The 21,569-nt window shown below is 42.9% G+C and overlaps 1 pseudogene; it reads right to left on the bottom strand.

Moving 5' to 3' along the window:
* The window catches only part of LOC110501576, a 39,606-nt pseudogene extending 18,241 nt beyond the window's left edge, over positions 1–21,365 (bottom strand).
* Between the last annotated feature and the right edge of the window lie 204 nt (positions 21,366–21,569).

The following is a 21,569-nucleotide window of genomic DNA, read 5'->3' on the forward strand; positions in this document are numbered from 1 at the left end:
GGAACCTTGTGGAAGGCTACCCAAAACATTTGACCCAAGTTAAACAATTTAAAGGCAATGCTACCAAATACTAATCGAGTGTATGTAAACTTCTGACCCACTGGGAATGTGATGATAGAAACAAAAGCTGAAATAAATCAGTCTCGACTATTATTCTGACATTGCACATTCTTAAAATAAAGTGGTGATCCTAGCTGACCTAAGACAGGGCATTTTTACTAGGATGAAATGTCAGGAATTGTGAAAAACTGAGTTGAAATGTATTTGGTGTATGTAAACTTCCGACTTCAACTGTACATGTCGTGGAGATGAGAAACCCAGCTAGTCATTTAGCAGACGCTCTTATCCAGAGCGACTTGCAATTAGTGCATTCATCTTAGAATAGCTAGGCGAGACAACAACATATCACAGCCGTGGGACTGTGATCTTCCCACAATAAAGTAGCAGGAAAAGACAAGTTTAGGTTTTTATTTCATTCAAGTTTTTTGGGGGGGTGCCGTGGGATTTATTTAAGATACTCTTGGAGGAGAAAGGGTTTCAAAACATTTCAGAAGATGGGCAGGGACTCCGCTGTCCTGACGTTAGGTGGAAGTTTGGACCACCGTTGGGGTGCCAGGACAGAGCAGAGCTTTGAGCAGGAGCTGACCTCCTGCAGGGGTGGGAGGGCCGAGACACCAGAAGTGGCAGAACAGAGTGCTCGGTTGGGGTGTAGTAGGGTTTGAGTTAATACATCCAGTAACACACACACACAGACATACAGTTAGATATCCCTCACATGCGCACGCACACACACACAGACATACAGTTAAATATCCCTCACACACACACACACACACAGTTAAATATCCCTCACATGCACACACACACCACACACACACACACACACACACACACACTCTGGGTTCCACATTTTCTTTGGGGTGTTTTTGAACTGCAGTTTTTATATCACTGAATCTATTGAGATGAGACAACATTGTTATTCAAGTAGATCACAGAGTATGAGAGAGAGAGAGAGCAGGAGAGGAGGCAAGATAATAGAAAATGGAGATTGCGAATGGAATAAGACTGCCATCTGCTGGCAGTAAGCAGAGCCATGTACAATATACTGCATGGCTCTGTGAGTATTCAGCTCAAAAAAAAACTAACACAGGAATAACCTGTTCAACGTCGCCTTTCATACAGACAAAACACTTATACAGAAAGCTAGTGAATCTATATTTTATGTTAAACCCGGGCCTTTTCTCTGCATCTTCAGCTGTGATCTAACTGCTGTCTAATTGTATAATACGGTGTTTACAGTGAGCATGTCTACAGGGACAGTGCAGTGAAATCAATGGTGTGCAACAGTGTCCATTTCTCTCTCTACCAGCAGATGGTGTATGAGAGCACTGTTTACCATAACGTGATGTAACGGTTTGCCCATTAACATGCTAATGTATCTTTCTGGTGGTGACAGGGGTGTTTAATGTGTGGTTTTGTGTGGTTAGGAAGTACCTTGAACATATGGAGAGTAGACCCTCCATATACACAAGAAATTGCAGTGTTTATGTGTGTGTGTTTGTGTGTCATAAACACGTGTTTATTTGACTGTACTACTGTATATGACTGTATGTGTGAGTATGTAATATATGTGAGTGTGAGTGAGTGTGAGTGAGTGTGCGTGTGTATATATATATATAGAGCAGAGACTGAGCAGCTCCAGCAGCTGAAGGTGACTTCCTGCCGACAAAACATCCTGAATCACCCCTGGCTCCAGTATTATCTGAGGAGAGGACCTGAGTGAGACCACTTCCTGTCCACCTCACACACTGCTCACCTCCCCAGGCAGACAGGTTCCGTCCCAAATTACCCCATATTCCCTGTATAGTGCCCATAGGGTTCTGGTCCAAAGTAGTGCACTATGTATGGAATAGGGTGCCATTCTGGACGCACTCAAATGACAGAAGCGCTCAGGACCAGTGGTCACTTTATATAATGCTGCTGATTCATGTGTGTGGGTGTGTGACTGTGGTCTCAGGCCAGGCGTGTTTTTTTTTGTGCAATAGCATTTAAACTAATGTGATTTCACTCATGTGTCACTGAAAGCCTTTACAAGGCATTATTTACGCTATCTGTTCTTCAACAGACTACATGTGTTGGTCCCACTTTATATTCAGTGTCTATAAAACATGAATTAAAAAAAAGGGTCATTGCGTTGCAGTTAGCGTGTTATTATACATTGTTATTCACACACAGTTATTCTTCTCTCAACTGTGATACCTATCACATTTACATGTGATTGCCATGTCGTTCTGCCCCTGAACAGGCAGTTAACCCACTGTTCCTAGGCCGTCATTGAAAATAAGAATTTGTTCTTAACTGACTTGCCTAGTTAAATAAAGGTAAAATAAAAAATAAAAATGTAAATACATGATTTTAGCAACATCAAATAAAAAGTCAGACTAATATGTCGAATGCGCATGCGCGCGTCCTCTCAGTGTAGGCTATATACAGTGCCTTGCGAAAGTATTCGGCCCCCTTGAACTTTGCGACCTTTTGCCTAATTTCAGGCTTCAAACATAAAGATATAAAACTGTATTTTTTTGTGAAGAATCAACAACAAGTGGGACACAATCATGAAGTGGAACGACATTTATTGGATATTTCAAACTTTTTTAACAAATCAAAAACTGAAAAATTGGGCGTGCAAAATTATTCAGCCCCTTTACTTTCAGTGCAGAAAACTCTCTCCAGAAGTTCAGTGAGGATCTCTGAATGATCCAATGTTGACCTAAATGACTAATGATGATAAATACAATCCACTTGTGTGTAATCAAGTCTCCGTATAAATGCACCTGCACTGTGATAGTCTCAGAGGTCCGTTAAAAGCGCAGAGAGCATCATGAAGAACAAGGAACACACCAGGCAGGTCCGAGATACTGTTGTGAAGAAGTTTAAAGCCAGATTTGGATACAAAAAGATTTCCCAAGCTTTAAACATCCCAAGGAGCACTGTGCAAACGATAATATTGAAATGGAAGGAGTGTCAGACCACTGCAAATCTACCAAGACCTGGCCGTCCCTCTAAACTTTCAGCTCATACAAGGAGAAGACTGATCAGAGATGCAGCCAAGAGGCCCATGATCACTCTGGATGAACTGCAGAGATCTACAGCTGAGGTGGGAGACTCTGTCCATAGGACAACAATCAGTCGTATATTGCACAAATCTGGCCTTTATGGAAGAGTGGCAAGAAGAAAGCCATTTCTTAAAGATATCCATAAAAAGTGTTGTTTAAAGTTTGCCACAAGCCACCTGGGAGACACACCAAACATGTGGAAGAAGGTGCTCTGGTCAGATGAAACCAAAATTGAACTTTTTGGCAACAATGCAAAACGTTATGTTTGGCGTAAAAGCAACACAGCTCATCACCCTGAACACACCATCCCCACTGTCAAACATGGTGGTGGCAGCATCATGGTTTGGGCCTGCTTTTCTTCAGCAGGGACATGGAAGATGGTTAAAATTGATGGGAAGATGGATGGAGCCAAATACAGGACCATTCTGGAAGAAAACCTGATGGAGTCTGCAAAAGACCTGAGACTGGGACGGAGATTTGTCTTCCAACAAGACAATGATCCAAAACATAAAGCAAAATCTACAATGGAATGGTTCAAAAATAAACATATCCAGGTGTTAGAATGGCCAAGTCAAAGTCCAGACCTGATTCCAATCGAGAATCTGTGGAAAGAACTGAAAACTGCTGTTCACAAATGCTCTCCATCCAACCTCACTGAGCTCGAGCTGTTTTGCAAGGAGGAATGGGAAAAAATGTCAGTCTCTCGATGTGCAAAACTGATAGAGACATACCCCAAGCGACTTACAGCTGTAATCACAGCAAAAGGTGGCGCTACAAAGTATTATTAACTTAAGGGGGCTGAATAATTTTGCACGCCCAATTTTTCAGTTTTTGATTTGTTAAAAAAGTTTGAAATATCCAATAAATGTCGTTCCACTTCATGATTGTGTCCCACTTGTTGTTGATTCTTCACAAAAAAATAAAGTTTTATATCTTTATGTTTGAAGCCTGAAATGTGGCAAAAGGTCGCAAAGTTCAAGGGGGCCGAATACTTTCGCAAGGCACTGTAGCAACAGCATGTCTGCTAACCTTTATGGCCCCTGACATGTGGCTGGTGGAACTAGCTGTACGGTTGTTTACTGAAATAAGCATATTGCTCACGTCTCATCATCTCAGCAGAAAGAAACGGAACGGCAGCCGGCTGCTGACCTACATCGACACAACTCCCCCTGCTCATTTCCACTGTGGAAATGCAATTAGGAATAATTACGAGCTAGCCAGCCTCTCACTGCTGGGCCACAGGGCATAGGTCTCCTGACTCCTCGCCGCAGTGAGAGAGAGAGGGAGAGAAAGATGGGGGGGTAAGAGAGATAGGCAAGAGAGAGAAAGCGAGAAAGAGCGGGAGGAGAGAGAAAGGGGGGGAGGGAGGGAGGAGAGGGGGGAAAATCACTGGCGTACTGTAGGGTCAGGCTAGGTTAGATATCACATCCATGCATAGGTTGTAGCAGGTGTACTCAATCACTACTTTAGAAGGTCCAGTCACACAAATGTACTAGATGGCAAAAGTCCGGATGGATATTGTCATTTATCAGCATAGTAACAAGCCGCCACATCGCGACTCATATGACTGCAAACTGCTCACACCCCTCTTCTTGGCGGAGAGAAAACTTCTGCATTTTAAAGCAAATTTCCTGCAATTCTACACAGTTTGTCATGTTTTATGATGAATGGGGGCCCCCTAGGGGTCAAGTATCCGGGCCGCGATCCGCCAGTTGAGTATGGCTGGGCTATAGCTTTAATCAGCTAACGAAAAGCTGAAAATTGTCACTCTTAGTTCGTGTTAGCCTGGATATTTGTGAGATATGTTTGTGTGTATAATTCAGTACCTGTGTGTGACTTGAGGACATGTGGTGGCTAGCTGTAGGTGAAGGTGCTACTGTAGACTCACCTGTCCTGTGTAGGCAAAGTCTAGTGCATGTTTCAGTCCCACACTTGTCACTCCCTGAAGAGTCACCTCATCTGCCTCACTCTCCACCATGCACAGACTGAACATGACCTGAGAACACACACACACACAGACAGAGAGAGAGAGAGAGAGAGAGAGAGACAAGAGACAGAGAGAGGAGACCTCAGACATAGGCACAGCAAACCTGATCTATAAATAGGCTACAGCATAGTTGAATTACAAAAACAACTGTATATGGCCTCAGATGCGAGAAGTAGGGGTGCTGAAGCACCCCCTGAAATATCATAATAATAAATACGAAAAATAGTGCACTGGGTCTTTACTAGTCCTGTATTAGTGGACCGATATAGCCGCCTGTTCCACCGGCAAAAAATAATAATAAAAAACTATATTGCCCATTGTCTTAGAGAGAACGGAAGTTCATATTTTTGCTTGATCAGCACACACAAAACAAACAAACAACCGATAGATAACCGGCCAACTCTTCCCTCCATTTTATTGGCCAGACACTTGATAATAAGATGGATGATGGATGACCTCCAATCATGAATTTGATATCAGCAGGACTCTCATAACTGCAATATTACAATACAATGCTTTTCTGAAACATTGCTTTTGGAAAAGATACCCCCATGGCTATCCAACTCGATGGATTCTCCATTCACCAAGCGAACAGGACATTGGATTCAGAGAAATCCTAGAAGGGGAGGGGTATGACTCTTCATCAACAGCAAATGGTGTGCTGACTCTAGCCCAGTGGAAGTCTTCACCCGTCTTGGAATACCTGATGGTCAAATGTCGAGAGAGACTTTTCAGCTGTTATCATGACTGCTCCAGCAACCTTTCGGTATATATTCCACCTCAGGGCAAGAAAAACAACAAGCTGGCACTTAAAACTATAAAAAAAATATATATATTTTTTAAATGTAACCTTTATTTAACTAGGCAAGTCAGTTAAGAACTAATTCTTATTTACAATGACGGCCTATTGGGGAACAGTGGGTTTACTGCCTTGTTCAGGGGCAGAACGACAGATTTTTACCTTGTCAGCTCGGGGATTCGAGCTGGCCCAATGCTCTAACCACTAGGCTACCTGCCGCCCCATAAACAAGCAGGAAACCATGAACCTGGAGGCAGCTTTTTTTGGTTGCCGGTGATTTTAATTCTGCGTCATTAAGACATCTAATACCCAACTTCCATCAACACGTCTCCTTCACCACTAGGGGCGATAAAGTCCTAGATCACTGTTACTCTACTCACAGGCAAGCATATAAGGCCCTCCCTCATCCCCCGTTCGGCAATCAGATCATGACTCTATACTCCTGTGTACAAGCAGAAGCTCAAACAGGAAGTAACAGTGACGTGCTCCGTAGATAAATGGTCCTCTGATTCAGAGGCTATGCTACTGGACTGCACCTGGACTCGGCTGATAGCATCGACAAGCTAACCACCTCTGCGACCGGCTTCATTAGGAAATGCATCACCGATATTGTCCCCACAGTGAAGGTGAGCTGCTTCCCCAATCAAAAGCCCTGGATTACAACCAAGGTTGCAGCTAAACTAAAAGGACAGTGCTACCACACACAGGTCTATCGCAGCCACCCAGAGACTACGGCTGATGACAAGAAATCTTGCTACGACCTCCACAGAACGTGGCCAGGTCGCAGTTGTAAGTGAGAACTTATTCTCAACTGGCCTACCTGGTTAAATAAAGGTGAAATAAAAATAAATAAATAAAATCATTTATTCTGATGTCTAGTCACCTTACACCTTATACATATCTACTCCTAACCACTTCAGTATCCCTTCACATTGTATGATATTGGCACTGACCCTGGAACTGACCCTGTATATAGCTTACTTACTTTCTCCTGTTCTTATTATTTCTATTTCTCGTGTGTTTTTGTTCTACTTTACTAGTAATAGTGATATTGATTATTGCATTGTTGGGAAAGAGCTGCAAAAAGGCATTTCACTGTACTTGTGCACGTGACAATACAACTTCAAACTACACTCTTAGAAAAAAGGGTTCCAAAAGGGTTCTTTGGCTGTACCATCAGGCCATCCTTCCTCTGCTGGTTGAGGGCGGAGAGGACGGAGTCCTGGTGAGACTTGGACTGGCATAGCCTCTGGTCTGTTACCAGCTCCTGCCCACTGGGAGGGGGAGGGGGGGGGGGGTAGAGTGAGGTAAAGGGAGAGACATCAGTGAAGGCTGGGGGAAAATCTCAGTCTCTCTTGTCTCTCTGCTCATCTCATTTGAGTCATTTAGCAGAAGCTCTTATCCAGAGCGACTTACAGGAGCAATTAGGGTTAAGTGCCTTGCTCAAGGGAACATGGACAGATTTGTCACCTATTCAAGTCAGGGATTCAAACCAGCGACTTTTCATTACTGGCCCAAGACTCTTAACCACTAGGCTACCTGCCGCATCTCCTGCTCTGTCTATTGTTCTCCTAGCTGTCTATCTGTCCATTTCATATTTGTCTGCTTATTAGTCCAGCTGTTTATTATTTATTAGTCTAGTCTGTTTATTATTAACTAGCTGTCAGTCCTTTTTTCTGCCTGTCTGCAGTTTGGTCTGTCGCCTTCAATAGTATGTGAACGTGTGTGTGTGTGTGTATGTATTCTCAGGTTTCGTGGTAAAGCACTGGAGCCCCCTGCTGGCAACCTCTAAGGCCAAGCAGCTGTAGTTCAAGATTGTCAACGGGCTGCTCCTCCCTAACTCTCTGTCTGGGCTGGACAAGGCCCTGAGGAACAGCCTGTCCCTCTACCTGCAGTGTGTGTGGCCCTGAGAGTAATACCCCAGGAATGAGGGACAGGTCACCACAGGCTGAGAGGCAGAGTCGGTATTATAATATGACAGGCAGAAGTGTGTGTGTGGAGGGGAGGGGTTGACTGCCAACACACCTGCCAACATGCTGCCCCACCAAAGCTCAGATCAGCAATGCCAAACCAAGGTTGGTCAGAGGTTAGTTAGCTCACCACATATACTACAGTTAACACTGCAGATGGCATTGCAAACTCTAAGAGCAAAATGAGTCACACCCGATTACAAAATGCTGGAAACTTTAGTAGGGCTGTGTGTATGATTCACTTGTGTTTGTGTGTGTGTGTGTGTATGATTCACTTGTGTTCGTGTGTGTATGATTCACTTGTGTTCGTGTGTGTATGATTCACTTGTGTTCATGTGTGTGTGTGTGTGTGTGTATGATTCACTTGTGTTCGTGTGTGTGTGTGTGTATGATTCAATTGTGTTTGTGTGTGTGTGTGTGTATGATTCAATTGTGTTTGTGTGTGTGTGTGTATGATTCAATTGTGTTTGTGTGTGTGTGTGTGTGTGTGTGTGTGTGTGTGTGTGTGTGTGTGTGTGTATGATTCACTTGTGTTCGTGTGTGTGTGTGTATGATTCGCGTGTTTGTGTGAGTATGATTCACGTGTGTGTATGATTCGCGTGAGTGTGTATGATTCGCGTGTGAGTGTGTATGATTTGCGTGTGAGTGTGTATGATTCACTTGTGTTCGTGTGTGTGTGTGTATGATTCACTTGTGTTTGTGTGTGTGTGTATGATTCACTTGTGTTCGTGTGTGTGTGTATGATTCACTTGTGTTCGTGTGTGTGTGTATGATTCACTTGTGTTCGTGTTCGTGTGTGTGTGTATGATTCACTTGTGTTCGTGTGTGTGTGTATGATTCACTTGTGTTCGTGTGTGTGTGTATGATTCACTTGTGTTCGTGTGTGTGTGTGTGTCTGTATGATTCGCGTGTGTGTGTGTATGATTCGCGCGTGTGTGTGTATGATTCGCGTGTGTGTGATTCGCATGTGTGTGCATGTGTGATTCACGTGCGTGTGTGCGTATTCACCAGTTTACAGATTTACCTGACACAAGGTTCAGATGGCATGCTCCCGGAGAAGGAGAGAAGAGGTGGAACAGTATTCTGTGATTCCTTAGGGCTGCAGTTACTTCCTGCATTAGCCTGGAATGAGAAACAGATAAGGCAAATTTAAATCAATCCATTTGGATCAATTAACTGCTAACCCCTAATACAAAGCAGACCGAAAGTCCACTTGAAACTGCGAGGCACTTCAGGTTAAATTAATTGAATGAAGCAAAGACACATTGTGAATTAACAATCAGCCAAAAAAGACCACGACCTGAGCATCCTACTGACTCTCTGTGGTTAAGAATATTTTTTTACATTTATTTCTCCTTTATTTAACCAGGTAAGCTAGTTGAGAACAAGTTCTCATTGACAACTGCGACCTGGCCAAGATAAAGCAAAGCAGTGCGACACAAAGAACAACACAGAGTTGCACATGGAATAAACAAGCGTACAATCAACAACACAATAGAAAAAAAGAAAGTCTATATACAGTGTGTGCAAATGGCGTGAGGAGGTAAGGCAATAAATAGGCCATTGCAGCGAAGTAATTACAATTTAGCAGATTAACACTGGAGTGATAAAAGAGCAGATGATGATGTGCAAGTAGAGATACTGGTGTGCAAAAGAGAAGAAAAGTAAATAAAAACAATATGGGGATGAGGTAGGTAGATTGGGTGGCCTATTTACAGATGGACTATGTACAGCTGCAGCGATCGGTAAGCTGCCCAGATAGGTGATGTTTAAAGTTAGTGAGGGAGATATAAGTCTCCAGCTTCAGCGATTTTTGCAATTCGTTCCAGTCACTGGCAGCAAAGAACTGTAAGGAAAGGTGGCCAAAGGAGGTGTTGGCTTTGGGGATAACCAGTGAAATATACCTGCTGGAGTGCGTGCTACAGGTGGGTGGTTGTTATGGTGACCAGTGAGCTGAAATTAGGCGGAGCTTTACTTAGCATAGACTTATAGATGACCAGGAGCCAGTGGGTCTGGCGATGAATATGTAGCAAGGGCCAGCCGACTAGAGCATACAGGTCACAGTGGTGGGTGGTATAAGGGGCTTTGGTAACAAAACGGATGGCACTGTGATAGACTGCATCCAGTTTGCTGAGTAGAGTATTGGAAGCTATTTTGTAGATGACATCGCTGAAGTTGAGGATCGGTAGGATAGTCAGTTTTACTAGGGTAAGTTTGGCGGCGTGAGTGAAGGAGGCTTTGTTGCGAAATAGAAAGCAGTTTCGAGATTTGTTTTTGGATTGGAGATGTTTATTATGAGTCTGGAAGGAGAGTTTACAGTCTAGTCAGACACCTAGGTATTTGTAGTTCTCCACGTATTCTAGGTCAGAACCGTCCAGGGTAGTGATGCTAGTCAGGGAGGCGGGTGTGGGCAGCGAACAGTTGAAGAGCATGCATTTGGTTTTACTAGCGTTTAAGAGCAGTTGGAGGACACGGAAGGAGTGTTGTATGGCATCGAAGCTCGTTTGGAGGTTAGTTAACACAGTGTCCAAAGAAGGGCCAGGTGTATACAGAATGGTGTCATCTGCATAGAGGTGGATCAGGGAATTACCCGCAGCAAGAGCAACATCATTGATATATACAGAGAAAAGAATCGGCCAGAGAATTGAACCCTGTGGTACCCCCATAGAGACTGCCAGAGGTCCAGAAGCCCTCTGATTTGACACACTGGACTGTCTGCGAAGTAGTTGGTGAACTAGGCGAGGCAGTCATTTGAGAAACCAAGGCTATTGAGTCTGCCGATAAGAATACAGTGATTGATAGAGTCGAAAGCCTTGGCCAGGTCGATGAAGACGGCTGCACAGTACTGTCTTTTATCGATGGCGGTTATGATATCGTTTAGTACCTTGAGCGTGGCTGAGGTGTACCCGTGACCAGCTCGGAAACCGGATTGCACAGCGGAGAGGGTACGGGGGGATTCGAAATGGTCAGTGATCTGTTTATTAACTTGGCTTTTGAAGACGTTAGAGAGGCAGGGCAGGATGGATATAGGTCTATAACAGTTTGGGTCTAGAGTGTCACCCCCTTTGAAGAGGGGGATGACCGCGGCAGCTTTCCAATCTTTGGGGATCTCGGACGGTACGAAAGAGAGGTTGAACAGACTGGTAATAGGGGTTGCAACAATGGCGGCAGATCATTTTAGAAAGAGAGCGTCCAGATTGTCAAGCCCAGTTGATTTGTTCAGGTCCAGGTTTTTTTTTTTGCCAAGAGGAAAGTATGGCCATCTGTACAGAAATGCTCATTGACATTTTTTATTATCATACAGTGGAGCAAAAAGTATTTAGTCAGCCACCAATTGTGGCAAGTTCTCCCACTTAAAAAGATGAGAGGCCTGTTTTCACCATAGGTACACTTCAACTATGACAGACAAAATGAGAAGAAAAAAAATCCAGAAAATCACATTGTAGGATTTTTAATGAATTTATTTGCAAATTATGGTGGAAAATAAGTATTTGGTCAATAAACTTTTATCTCAATACTTTGTTATATACCCTTTGTTGGCAATGACAGAGGTCAAACGTTTTCTGTAAGTCTTCACAAGGTTTTCACACACTGTTGCTGGTATTTTGGCCCATTCCTCCCTCCATGCAGATCTCCTCTAGAGCAGTGATGTTTTGGGCAACACGGACTTTCAACTCCCTCCAAAGATTTTCTATGGGGTTGAGATCTGGAGACTGGCTAGGCCACTCCAGGACCTTGAAATGCTTCTTACGAAGCCACTCCTTCGTTGCCCGGGCGGTGTGTTTGGGATCATTGTCATGTTGAAAGACCCAGCCACATTTCATCTTCAATGCCCTTGCTGATGGTAGGCTTTGTTACTTTGGTCCCAGCTCTCTGCAGGTCATTCACTAGGTTTCTAAACGGTTCACCCGAAATGGATGAAAATACCTTCAAATTAAAGCTGACAGTCTGCACTTTAACCTCATAGTCATTGTTTGATTTCAAGTATAGAGCCAAAAGAAGAACAAATGCTTCACTGTCCCAATAATTATGGAGGCCACTGTCGGGGCGAAGCCATATATGTCTTTTCTGCAATTCCGAATTCAACCCCACCTTGAGAATTTCTCAACAGACCATGTTGCTCTCAATTATGAGAGGACAAAGGTTGCAGACCAGACTGTTGAATCTTTTAACCATCCCACGTGGTTAAACTCTTAGACTATCGATACCGACAGAATAAGAACAAGTCTTTGATATGAATTACTAGTCTGCAGCTAGGAATTCGGTATCATTGAACGCAAAGACCGACAACCTCCGAAACATCTATCCATAACGACATGAATGAATGTCACTCTGAACTATCCATTCTAACCACGTCAGAGGGCGGACAAACTCTCCAACAGAAACAAACTTTTCAAGAGACTCCGACGACACACTGAGCGTAAATATATATATTGATTGCAATTGTTCCCGAATGAGTGAGCATTCATGTGCAAAGGATTAGCATTTCAATTGTTATAATTATCAACTGTATGTTGTCATCTCAGTCGACCCCCACTTCCCTTTTGTACACCAAGCCGCGATGCCGGTTTATCCCACTAGGGAAACTTCGTTATCATTTCCTTGTAACTATCTACTGTTTGTTTATGCATTTCTGTGAATTACTTGGTTAGTAAATAAATCATTTTAAGACAATTGATATATGGATGACTCATCGTGAAGACTGGGTTCGTGCAGATAACCAACACTTTACGACGTTTGGAATGAGACTAACGTGAGGTAAAATAAAGAATAATTCATTAAATCAGAAGACTATTGATCAGATATGAAAATATCTGAAAAGTTATATTAGGGAAATTATAACTTTGTAATCTGAATATTTTCAAAAGAGGCTTCAGATGAGGTAGGTGAACCTGCAACCACAGCATTTGTACTTCATTTGTCATGAGATCCTCTTTAAGCTTTACAGTAATATGGCTCTGAATATATACAGTTGAAGTTGGAAGTTTACATACACTTAGGTTGGAGTCATTAAAACTTGTTTTTCAACCACTCCACAAATTTCTTGTTAACAAATTATAGTTTTGCCAAGTCGGTTAGGACAACTACTTTGTGCATTACACAAGTAATTTTTCCAACAATTGTTTACAGACAGATTATTTCAGTGTATCACAATTACAGTGGGTCAGAAGTTTACATACACTAAATTGACTGTGCCTTTAAACAGCTTGGAAAAATCCAGAAAATGATGTCATGGCTTTAGAAGCTTATGATAGTCTAATTTACATAATTTGAGTCAATTGGAGGTGTACCTGTGTATTTCAAGGCCTACCTTCAAACTCAGTGTCTCTTGCTTGACATCATGGGAAAATCAAAAGAAAATCAGCCAAGACCTCAGAAAAAAAATGGTAGACCTCCACAAGTCTGGTCCACAAGGTACCACGTTCATCTGTACAAACAATAGTACGCAAGTAGATGTTGACCGATTATGATTTTTCAACACCGATACCGATCATAGGAGGAGCAAAAAAAGGCGACACCGATTATTGCCAGCCTAATCTCAGGAGTTGATGGGCTTGAAGTCAAACAGCGCAATGATTGAAGCACAGCAAAGAGCTGATGGCAAATGCAGGAAAGTGCTGTTTGAATGAATGCTTACGAGCCTGCTGCTGCCTACCACCGCACAGTCAGACTTCTCTATCAAATATCAAATCATAGACTCAAAATGAATTAATATGGTCAAATCTGGAAACTATCATTTCGAAAACAAACCGTTTATTCTTTCAGTGAAATACAGAATCGTTAAGTATTTCATCTAACGGGTGGCATCCCTAAGTCTAAATACTGCTGTTACATTACACAACCTTCAATGTTATGTCATAATTATGTACAATTCTGCCAAATTAATTACTTTGGCAGAAAGAAATGGTCTTCACACAGTTCACAACGAGCCAGGCAGCCCAAACTGCTGCATATACCCTGACTCAGCCTGCACAGAACACAAGAGAAGTGACACAATTTCCTTAGTTACAATAAATTAATGTTAGCAGGCAATATTAACTAAATATGCAGGTTTAAAAATATATACTTGTGCATTGATTTTAAGAAAGGCATTGATGTTTATGGTTAGGTACACATTGGTGCAACGACAGTACTTTTTTAGCAAATGCGTGTGTTAAATCATCACCTGTTTGGCGAAGTAGGCTATGATTCGATGATAAATTAACAGGCACCGCATCGATTATATGCAACGCAGGACAAGCTAGATAAACTAGTAATATCATCAACTATGTGTAGTTAACTAGTGATTATGTTAAAATTGATAGTTTTTTTATAAGATAAGTTTAATGCTTGCTACCAACTTACCTTGGCTCCTTGCTGCACTCGCGTAACAGGTAGTCAGCCTGCCACGCAGTCTCCTCATGGAGTGCAATGTAATCGGCCATGATCGGTGTCCAAAAATGCAAAATTAATCTGCCATTCCGATTAATCGGTCGACCTCTATACGCAAGTATAAACACCATGGGACCACGCAGCCGTCATACCACTCAGAAAGGAGACGCGTTCTGTCTCCTAGAGATGAACGTACTTTGATGCGAAAAGTGCAAATCAATCCCAGAACAACAGCAAAAGACCTTGTGAAGATGCTGGAGGAAACAGGTACAAAAGTATCTATATCCACAGTAAAACGAGTCCTATATCGACATAACCTGAAAAGCCGATCAGCAAGGAAGAAGCCACTGCTCCAAAACTGCCATAAAAAAAGCCAGACTACGGTTTGCAACTGCACATGGGGACAAAGATCATACTTCTTGGAGAAATGTCCTCTGGTCTGATGAAACAAAAATAGAACTGTTTGGCCATAATGACCATCGTTATATAAGGAGGAAAAAGGGGGACGCTTCCAAAACGAAGAACACCATCCCAACCGTGAAGCACGGGGGTGTCAGCACTTCAAAAAATAGATGGCATCATGAGGTAGAAAAATTATGTGGATATATTGAAGCAACATCTTAAGACATCAGTCAGGAAGTTAAAGCTTGGTCGCAAATGGGTCTTCCAAATGGACAATGACCCCAAGCATACTTCCAAAGTTGTGGAAAAATGGCTAAGGTGTATGTAAACTTCCGACTTCAACTGTACATCAACACCTCCCCCGTAGACATTCCTGTCTTTTTTATAGATGTTATATCCTTGTATTCCTACTGCTGTATCATCGAAGGTGCTATAAAAGTGAGTCTCAGAAATGACTAATACTGAATATTAATAATATCTAAGATTAGCTGTGCCACAAATTTCATGAGCTTTGTTTGAGGCTACATACATCATCAGTGCACGCAACAGAACAGTGTACTGTCTACACTCAGTTTGTTGTTTTAATGAAATTGTTTTCTTTTAAATCATAGCTAAAGTTTTTATTGCAAATGATTCCGGAACGCGGTTAGCCTTTAAGGCTGGGACTGCAAGTTTGTGTTCCGGATTCCTGTTAAGTAGCAGTTAGCCTGCTTCGTTTTCCTGATGGCTATCAGCTAACGCTAGCAGTGCTAGCCCACTGGTGTTTTTATCCACAGCTGGGTGTGAAATGATTTCCACACAATCACAAGATGAAGGTAAGAAGTAACTGAAAACTGGGACAGGGATTTGTCTGCACTAAATGCACCACCATCAAGCAGCTTAGGGAAGAGATCCTCCGACTGCTCGCTAGGCTGCGAGAAAAGGATTGCCTGCTTTCTAAGTACACAAACTTGCTGCAGCCCAGACAAACCGAATCTCAGTTATAAATGTCTCATATAGCAAAGCTGTCAATGAGTCGGGCGGAGTTGATCTGCCCCAATGCAAAGGACAAATGTTAAGCTCAACTCCGCATCCCATGGGAGACTAGACACTCACAAGGCATAGGAGATAGGGAAGGCAGTCTGGCCACCCTTCATCTATCCAAGATCCAGCTATCAAACATCTTTGGCCGGCTTGAGATGGACCTACCAGCCCCGGGAGTCAGCATGGATCCTGGGAGTATACCACCAGCCGGTGGCCACCACAGTTCAGGAGGTTGCTGACTCAAGACAGAAGCGCCATCTTCCACCTTCCTAGGGTTTCCCACGCCATCGGAATTTTGTGATTACGATCTTGTCTCATCGCTGCAACTCCCCAACGGGCAGGCAAAGGCGAAGCTCGAGTGATGCATCTGCAGAAACATGACCCGCCAAACCGCGCTTCTTAACACCTGCTCGCTTATCCCGGAAGCCAGCTGCGTGTGTCGGAGGAAACACCGTTCAACTTACGACCGAAGTCAGCCTGCAGCCTGCAGGTGCCCAGCCTGCCACAAGGAGTCGGTAGAGCCCGATGTGCCAAGTAAAGCCCCCCCCCGGCCAAAACCTCACTTAACACGGGCAACCCTGGGCAAATTGTGCGCCGCCCTATGGGACTCACGGTCACAGCCGGTAAGGACACAGCCTAGGATCGAACCCCAGGCTATACGGACGCCGATGCAGTGTCTTAGACTGCTGCGCCACTCGGGAGGCCCACTCACGTAGGTTTTAACGACCTGCTTTAGGCGATCTGAGGAACTGAGGGAGGACTACAAATATATATATTTATAACACCATGCTAGCACAGGGCCACCTCCCGTGCTATCGGAGGGGTTCAGAACATTTCAGCTGACTCGTTGCCTGAAGAAACTTTGCAATGACAGGAATGTCTCCTTTTGTGGCAACTTCGATTTGCTGTGGGAGCAATCAGCAGTTTTTAAAAAATAGATGGGATTCATCCTAACCACAGGGGTTCCAGGATTATTTCCAGTAACATCACAAACTGTTTTAGAGACTGACTGACAGGGTCTGGTAGTGATCCAGTCCTCCCTGTCAAAATAAGCAACAGAGGACTTGGAAAGCATATCAACTCCTGTAGAAATGGCACTGTAGTTATTGTGAGTAACCTAATTTATGTTCCTCTACCGCCACCTTCTGGTGAGTTTATACAAATTGTCATATCCTACCATTCTGATCGATTGGAGAATGACAGAAAACGTGGCTGTAATTTTCATAATTTGGCTGTTATTCCATTGGTTACCTGTCCCAGGGACAGAGTGGCCTACACTCACTGAATATGGAGCTTTTAAAATGTTAGAGCAATCACTAGTAAAACCTTTCTCGTGAATGACCGCATTACTGAGCGCAATGTTGATAGCCATGTTTTTGTGAGAAACATGCGGTCTTCAGACTGTAGTGCCGCTCTTATTGAAGCCTCCCCGCCCAGACTACAGCTTTTTATACTACCAGAAAAGGGAAAAGGGTGGGGGGACAGCCTCTATTTTTACTAATATCCTCAGCTGTAAGGAGATTTCATTTGGTGACAGTCTTTTGAGCATCATTCTATACTGTTTAAATGTCAGCCACTAGTGCTGGCTATAACCCTGTATAGGCCAGCAGAGTACTGCCCACTTTCTTTACCTATTTCTCTGAACTATTGTACTTGGGAATTATGATAAAATCATTGTTTGGCGATTTTAATATTCACGTTGACAAAGAGACTGAAGGCCAATTAATTTATTCATCTTTTGAGCTCTATGGACTTCATCCAACAAGTTATTGGGCCCACCAATAACCTGTGGACATACTCTGGACCTGGTTACTACCAAAGGGCTTTCTATTGACGTATCCTCTATTGTTGAAGTTGCTTCATCTGATCACCACTGTGCATTTTTTACTCCCTTGTTGCCCATAGCACAGGGTAATAATGAACGCATTATTAAGAAACACTATCTTACCTCTGATGTTGCTACAGATTTTACTGAGTGTATGAACAATACATCATCACCTATTCTGCCTTCCTCTTGTGATAATTTAGTTGATAACATCAATAGCAAATTAAGGGCAACCATTGATGCCATAGCTCCAGTAATGTTGAAAAAGGCCACATCGAAATGGAGAACCCCTTGGCTGAGAGGCAACAAATCATTTAAAGAGAAATTGCAGAAAAGCAGAGCGGAAGTGGCGAATGTCAAAGTTGCAGGTCCACTATGATATTCTGAGAGAGCAACTTGGCATATCTAACAAGGCAATTGGAAATGCCAGACGGGCTCAGGTTTCTAGCTTGATCACTAATAATCAGAATAATTTGTGCACTTCTCGACCATTGACGGCCTGATATATCCTACAAGCCTGTGAACTTTCCTCCACATCTAAATGTGATAAGTTTGCAGCATAGTTCAGAGATACGATAACAAACGTTAGGCTGGAAATCCAGACCTGATGAGAAGTTTGATGATATGTGCCCTAGCCTACCATGCAAAGGCACTGTGGAGTTATTTTCCCTGGTTGACACGACATGCTCAGGAAAGTGATATCACAGCTTAAGCCTTCTAACTGCCTTCTTGATCCTATCTCCACCACCCTCTTCAAAAGTTTTTAATTGCATATCTGAAGTTCAAGCTACTGTTAATCCGTTCCTGTTCACAGGCACTTTCCCCAATGCACTAAAAACTGCTATTGTAAAACCCCTTCTGAGGAAAGAGTAATCTAGATTCTTCAGCTCCAACCTCCATCTCCAACCTTCCATTTTTCATAATTCTGAAGAAATTGGTTTTCAAACAGCTAAGTTATTTAAGTACCAACTGTATTTATAAAAAAAAATCCTATCTGGTTTTCATGCCCACCATAGCACAGACATCCTTAGTTAAAGTGGTAAATGATCCTAGAGCCAACACAGATGCCAAAGTCATTTTTCCAACAATTGTATACAGACAGATTGGATTTAGGTGCTGCGTTCAACACTGTTAACCATGATTTCTTTCTGGACAGAATGGAGAGGTGGGTTGGCCTCTCTGGTCCAGTTTTAAATTGGTTTAGGACCTATTTAACAGGTTGAGAGTTTGTCACCCTTGGTGAACATAACTCAGAGAAAATAGATATCACGTGGCGTTCCACAAGGTTCAATTTTGGATGCGGTACTGTTCAGTTTATATATGTTACACTTGGCAGCATTATAAGAAAGCATGGCATTGATTTTCACTGCTACCCAGATGATACACAACTTTACATTTCTGTGTCACCAGAGCCATTTCTATCTCAGGCTGATACATCCATGATTTTATTACAAGCAGGCTTAACTACTTTAAAGCTCTCCTGTCTGTTCTACCCAAGAAAGCCATTGGTTAACTGCAAAACATACAGAATGCCACACACATTACACCAGTTTAAAAGTCTCTGCACTGGCTGCCTGTGAGTCTTAGAATACATTTTAAGATGATTCTATTGGTTTTTAAAATCAACCCGCAATTGTGCACCCCATTACATGTCAGACATGCTTTTGAGTTATGTACCCAGTAGGTTGCTCAGGTCTTCAGGCACTGGCCTTTTAACTATTACCAAAGCCTAGGACCAAGAGGCATGGAAAGGCAGCCTTTAGTTACTATGCCCCCAGCCTCTGGAATAACCTGCCAGAGAATCTGAGGGTGGCTGAAACTGTGGACACATTTAAAAGAGACACGCCTTTTTGGCTTTGATTTTCCTTAGGGTACCTTTTTTCCAGTTTGCCTGTTTTTCTTGTTATTCTTGTTTTTTTTTACCCTCTTATGTTTGTTGTGTAGCAAATATGTATATGAGCCAACTTTAACCCTTTCCTGGGTAGCTTATGTAAAACTGAACTCATCATTATAATAGGCTGTATTTCTAATCATTTTATTTCTCATAATAACAAATTCTATTTCTGATTTTTGTTGCAGATAATGTTCAGCAGATGCCTTTTCTGGTTGAGTTCAGCTGCAGCAGGGTGCTCTATTCTTCGTGACACTTCTGCATAGATGTCTTGCTGGACAGTTGGTCTCTTCTGACTAGGGTGCTTTCCTGTTAGTATGGATGGGTAGTGAGGTAAGGGGGTGCTGTCCACTCTGGAAGGGGCCCAATGTTGTAGGGTGGAGCTGACCTCTCTGGAAGGAGCCTGGTGGTTTAGGGTCGAGCTAGCCTCTATGGAAGAGGCCCGATGGTGCAGAGTGGTGTTGGCTGCTCTAGATGGGGCTGATGGTGGAGCTGGCCTCTGTGGATGTGGCCCGGTGGTGTAGAGTGGTGCTGATCTCTCTGGGTGGCTGATGGTCATGATCTTGGAGGATGTATGGCAGAGTTCCTCTTATTTTGGTTTTTGCTTTGTCCCAGAGCAGTTTCTTTCAGTTTCCTAGCAAAGACCTTGACACCTGTTTTTTTCAAGTGTACTTGGCCATACATCAGCTGGGGGTGAATATCAGTGGTGGTTCTTTAGATAAACATTGTCCAAGAGAGCACTACCTCTAAAGAGCTCAGCTTTGTTGCTCTGAATAATGTGGGAGGGCACATCTCCATGTGGCATTAGGGTGGACATACTGATTTTGGCTGCTACATGCTGCATTGCAGGAGCTACATGTCCTCTCACTGCCATCAAATCATTGTTAAATCATGTTAAATGCAAGAGTCATGGATTTACATAGGCCTACAATACTATTTGGTCTGTAATGTGAAATCACATGTTAGATGGTTTGTTGTGTGTTATCGATTACATTAAGGTAGGATACGCTATGCATTTGTGATAATTTAATGATTCTTTGAGAGCCTCAATTTTGGCCCTGCCATCAAGATTTCGGTCTACACCATGACCTTCAGATGCATGGTCACAGGCACCAAGAGAAAGAGAGAGAGGGGATACTACATTACACATCTGTCCAGTCCAATTCCTGCCTTTTATGCTGCTCCAGTGAAAATGACACTTCTAGTTTTTCAAGCTTTGGACAAGTAGCCTAGGCTAGATACATGTTAACCTACTTTGCTGTACCACACGTTATTGCCAAACATAGTGTCCATACATAACTCGCGAATTGAACGATGTTTGATGGTTAACATGACATGGCTGTGTTTACACATGGACAACGTAGTCTACAATTTACATCGCATGAGAAGCACGCGCGGTAGATTAGACAGAAGCAGTCTGGTGGTGGTGAGAATATAATCCTGTTTCAGCCGAGGAGTCCGCAGACCTTGGTCATTCACTATCACTTTTAAATCTCAGAGCTGTCAAAGGTTTCCTAGCAACAAGGCAGCGGATCGTTCAGCCGAGAAGAAGAAAAAAAAACATGGGGTATTTGGGATAAACTCCAGTCACACCAAAGTGTCCTGACTGCATAAACCTAGTCTCCGACTTGACCCCCCAAAAATATTGCCCGGTATAAATATGCCCTTCTCGCATTTAATAACCATCCAAACCATGTATGCAGTAATATTCTCCTGATGTTGCAAACCAAACGAGCTACCCACCTCATATGACTGTTCTCTGGCCCTGTCCTCTCAGCGGTTCCGTTTTGTTGACAATCTGTTTTCTACCATTTGATATCCGTTTCTGTTGCATTTGTGGTGAGCAGTTGAAACGAGTGCTGAATACCAAGTTAGTCTGCGGTTTTTCAGTCCGTTATATTGGACACTTGAGATGGTTACATTGTGTTAGCTAAATTGTAACATTCAAACCCCGCCTCTTGATATGGTCACATGCATTGAGTCGTGTGGTATACAGCGCCATCAAGTGATGGAATTGTTGTGTGAGTACGTCTAGTAGGTTATATTTTATTATACACGTATATAGGCTAGTGCTAGTCTATGGGCCCAATCGAGAAATGGGTGGCATGATCCCAGTTTGTGCTCTTGATTTGATTCTATTTTTTATTTGATTTTTACCATTTAAAATACATGAAAATGTTCAAC

Source organism: Oncorhynchus mykiss, chromosome 2, assembly GCF_013265735.2.
Source record: "Oncorhynchus mykiss isolate Arlee chromosome 2, USDA_OmykA_1.1, whole genome shotgun sequence".
Taxonomy (NCBI): domain Eukaryota; kingdom Metazoa; phylum Chordata; class Actinopteri; order Salmoniformes; family Salmonidae; genus Oncorhynchus; species Oncorhynchus mykiss.